The sequence below is a fragment of the Trachypithecus francoisi genome, unplaced genomic scaffold, assembly GCF_009764315.1.
Source record: "Trachypithecus francoisi isolate TF-2019V2 unplaced genomic scaffold, Tfra_2.0 Lachesis_group13, whole genome shotgun sequence".
NCBI classification, from domain to species: Eukaryota; Metazoa; Chordata; class Mammalia; order Primates; family Cercopithecidae; genus Trachypithecus; species Trachypithecus francoisi.
The window spans coordinates 7,535,530-7,540,252 of NW_022681458.1; the positions used below are offsets into that span (position 1 = coordinate 7,535,530).

General features: G+C 41.9%; 1 pseudogene; it reads left to right on the forward strand.

Moving 5' to 3' along the window:
- Positions 1 to 1,648: 1,648 nt before the first annotated feature.
- On the forward strand, positions 1,649 to 1,970 carry LOC117095248 (annotated as a pseudogene).
- Positions 1,971 to 4,723: the final 2,753 nt, after the last annotated feature.

Below are 4,723 nucleotides of genomic sequence, written 5' to 3' on the forward strand. Positions count from 1 at the left end.
AATTCAAATTTGACTGGAAATTTCATATTTTTATTTGCTGAATTTGACGACTTGAAATTTGATGAATCTTGTCTTTTGTCTAACTTGGAAAATTCTCACTTCTATGTTCTTCAAATATTGCCTTGCTTGAAACCTCTCTGTTTCCTCCGTCTGAATTTTTATTGAATATATGTTTGTATTAGTTTTCTAGAACTGCCGTAACAGATTACCACAAACTGAGTTGATTAAAGCAACAGAAAGTCACTTCTCTCAGTTTTGAAGGCTGAACATCTAAAATCAAGGTGTCTGCAGGATCATGCTGCCTCTGAATCTCTAAGGAAGAATCCAAGCTTTTGGCGGTTGCCAGTGTGGGAGACCAAAATATGCCACCCCAAAATATACTTTTTTGGCATATATCTAGATAGCTATTCAGAGAAGCTGCAGACACAGAAATAGCTCTAAAAAGCTGTCCTTTTGTAAAAGAAATTTACATCTATCTACATCAGTAAACCAACAGGCAGATGCAAGCAGAAGCTTTCTCTGAGGTCTTCTCATCAGCCTAAAGACAGGTCTAGGAAAGATCATATTAGCAGCCCAGACAGAGTCCAGAGATTGCAACAGTGTTCCCTTTTTTTCTCAGGGCAGCCACCTGAGAGATAACCACCTAACAAGACAACCTTTAATTTACAATATATTAAATATTTCCTCTCCTTACCTTCCATAACCTGTTGCCAACTACCCCCACCGGAAGCCCCAAGCCCCCATTTCTTTCCGTAGCTTAAAATGCTACCTAAGCTTCAACCACCTGGCCCTTCTTTGAGTCTCATATTTTGTGGGACTCCCTGGCCTTATGCATGTAATAAATTTGTGTGCCTTTTCTCCTGTTAATCTATCTGCTGTGACATTTATTTCAGAGACTCAAATCATCACATCTTCAGAGGGTGGAAGGAAAGTTCCCTTGACCCCTATACCACCAGTCCTTGGCATTTCTTGGCTTGCAACTGTATTGCTCCCCTCTCTGCCTCTGTCATCATGTGGATTTGTGTTCCATATTTCTGTATTTCTGCATTTCTGTGTCTTCACACGGTCTCCTTATAAGGACACCAGTCATTAGATGGGGACCACTCTAATTCAATATGACCTCATCTTTGCTTGATTACATCTGCAAAGATCCTGTGTGCAAAGGCCACTTTTGAAGTCCCAGGTAGACATAAATTTTAAAGGAACATTATTCAACCTTGTAAAACGTTCAACATCCTCATAAGTGCGAGTTGAACAATGAGAACACATGAACACAGAGAGGGGAACATCACACACCAGGGCCTGTCGCGGGGTGGGGGGCAAAGAGTGGGAGAGCATTAGGACACATACCTAATGTATGTGGGGCTTAAAACCTAGATGACAGGTTAATAGGCTCAGGAAACCACAATGGCACATGTATACCTATGTAACAAACCTGCACATTCTGCACAGGCATCCCAGAACTTAAAGTAAAAATTTTTTTTTAAAGTTCAACATTTCACTGTTTTTTTTGTTGTTTTCTTTTTAATGAGACCCTTTATGGAACCAAAAAAAAACAAAGGAGGATGTCATTATAAATTAAAAATAGAGGGTTGTCTCCTTGTGGTGCTGCAGAAGAGCGAAGTATGAGTCTGCAGCAGAGGCAGTTATGGCAGCACAAGCATTTAGAAAGTTTCTTCTACTCTTTGATGGAGTATCTGTTGAAAGGAGTGCCACCATAACTGTAACCAAAGGGGGCATTATACTTCCAGAAAAATCTCAAGGAAAAGTATTGCAAGCAATAGTCGTAGCTGTTGGATCAGGTTTTAAAGGAAAGAAAGGGTGGAGAGATTCAACCAGTTAGCATGAGAGTTGGAGATAAAGTTCTTCTTCCAGAATATGGAGGCACCAAAGTAGTTCCAGATGACAAGGATTATTTCTCATTTAGAGACGGTGACATTCTGGCTGGGCACGGTGGCTCACGCCAGTAATCCCAGCACTTTGGGAGGCCAAGGCGGGAGGATCACCTGAGGTCAGGAGTTCGAGACCAGCCTGGCCAACATGGTGAAACCCTGTCTCTACTAAAAATATAAAAATTAGCCAAGTATGGTGCTGCATGCCTGTAACCCCAGCTACCCAGGAGGCTGAGACGGGAGAATGACTTGAACCCAGGAGGCGGAGGTTGCAGTGAGCCGAGATCATGCCATTGCACTCCATCCTGGGTGACAGAGTGAGAAACTCTTTCTCAAAAAAATAAATACATAAAAAAGAGATGGTGCACTCTTGGAAAGTGTATAGACTGAAATGTCACTATTAAATGACATCAACGTGAAGCTGCCCATTCCACTGAAGTTCTAAAATCTTTCGTCATGTAAATAATTTCCATATCTGTCTTTTATAATAAACTAATGATAACCAATGACAAAAAGTAGAGAGCGTAGCTAAATCTATTCAATCTATCCTCAATTCAAACTATCCCTCATGCTTCTAGGTGTTCTTTTTGTCAATCTGTCCTGTTTTCATTACGTGTTGTTCTTCCTTACATTTTCTATTTCTTCTTTGAAATCACTTTCATAACTTCAAACATACTTATTGTTTAATCTTTCAAGATAATTTTATTACCTCAATATCTTGAATTGCTACAGGGGTATTATCAACCCAGGGCCAATTTATATGTTACAAGCTTAACTTAGAGTTTCCTGCCCCATACAAGTAATTTAAATTCAGACTTTTTTTTTTTTCTTTTCTGAGCTCTGGGTAGCGGCACATCGATGGGTTGGTTTTGTTTCCTCTTCATTGAAGGTGGTGAGTTTCAAAGATCTCAGCTTTATGTAAAGGTCTCCGTTCCGACTCTACGCCAAACCTCCTTTCCTGTCTTCATGCGGGTGCTGACTTAAAACTCTATTTCTGGGTCAAATAACTCCCTGCTCTACGCCCTGATGACTATACCTTTGACACACACTATATTGGTATGGCTTTTAATGGTCTCTTTGTTTCTAGCATCTGAGGGTCTATGTCTTTGTTAATTCAACTATGTATTTTAAATAAACGTCCTATTTTATCTAACATTTGTAGATATTTGTAGCTAGGGAAAACTAACTTTAATTGATTCTACTGAGTAGACAGGACTGGAAGTCTGGTCTCTGGGGTTTATTAAAACCAAGGTAACTAGCTCTCCTGGATGCTCGCTCACTGTCCAAGTTGAATTCAGTGTCAGTCATCCAGAAAACATCCCATTTTTCATGTGTGAAGTCTGCTTATAGTGAATAGACCAGCTTAGGTCCTTCATTTAGTTCAGTGAACTCTTCAAAATGTGGTTTCAGTATTGAAATAATTGGCTATCGTTCTGATTTGACTATTTTCTCTCTCTGCTAGGAAATCAGAGAGGAGTGAATCCTACAGACAATAGACAGATGTTTGAAATACTTAGAATATGGTTTGTTTTTGTTTTTGTTTTGAAGTGGAGTCTTGCTCTTTTGCCAGGCTAGCGTGCAGTGGCGCGGTCTCGGCTCACTGCAACCTCCGCCTCCCAGGTTTCAGCGATTCTCCTGTCTCAGCCTCCCGAGTAGCTGGGACTATAGGCACGCGCCACCACGACCAGCTAATTTTTTGTATTTTTAGTAGAGACAGGGTTTCATCATGTTGGCCAGGATGGTTTTGATCTTTTGACCTCATGATCTGCCCACCTTGGCCTCCCAAAGTGCTGGGATTACAGGCATGAGCCACCTTGCCCAGTCAGTTGTTTTAATTCAAAGTTCTAGACACATGGGAAGTGGAGGAAATGCTGGACGAGAAGGCACAGTTAGATGGTAGACCAACCTCTGTCAATAACCAGGTCCAATTCTAACTCATTGTTTTTCATTTATAAAATAAGAGTGTTGGACAAAATACCCTATAGGCTCCTTCTAGCTCTTAGGTGATTTGTAAAGATTTGGGGTGAGGGTAAGCTGCTGGGTTAAAGTCTGTGTAGTCTGAAAGCCATGCAGGGGTTCTGACGGGCTTACCCCTGTCCCCGAAGCCGAGGCCTGATGTGCTACTTACCCAGGGCTTGGCTCTTGCCTGTTTTTCTTGAGGCTGTCTTGGCATTTGCCCACACCCTTGGTTGTTAGTTTTTACTCTCTGACCCTGTGAAAATGCACCTGCTCTCGTGGCTTCACTGGCCACTTTCTCAATCCTGGCTATCTTCTCTATGTTCTTGTTCCCTGTCTCCTATGGGTCTGTTTCTTTCTGGCTACTCACTAGGAGGGCAGAGATGCCAAATATCTACAAAATTCCTCACATTCCTGAAGAAATTCTCCCAATCTTTCCCTAGCGTCGTGTCTCTGAGGATATCACTGTGATTGGTGAGAACTTTCATAGATCTAGCCTCTTCATTTACCAAATCCTACCAAGCCACTTTTCTTGTGAAATGTCTCATGGACACATTTTGTGCATTCAATAAATAGCTTTTGAGTTAGGCCAGGCACTGTATTGGACATGGATTAAACATCAAATAAAGAAAGCAGACCTCGGCCAGGCACAGTGGCTGATGCCTGTAATCCTAGCACTTTGGGAGGCCAAGGCAGGTGGATCACCTAAGGTCAGGAGTTCCAGACCAGCCTGGTCAACATGGTGAAACCTGGTCTCTACTAAAAATACAAAAAAACAATTAACCAGGCATGGTGGCAGGTGCCTATAGTCTCAGCTACTCGGGAGGCTCAGGCAGGAGAATTGCTTGAGGTTGCAGTGAACCGAGATGGTGCCA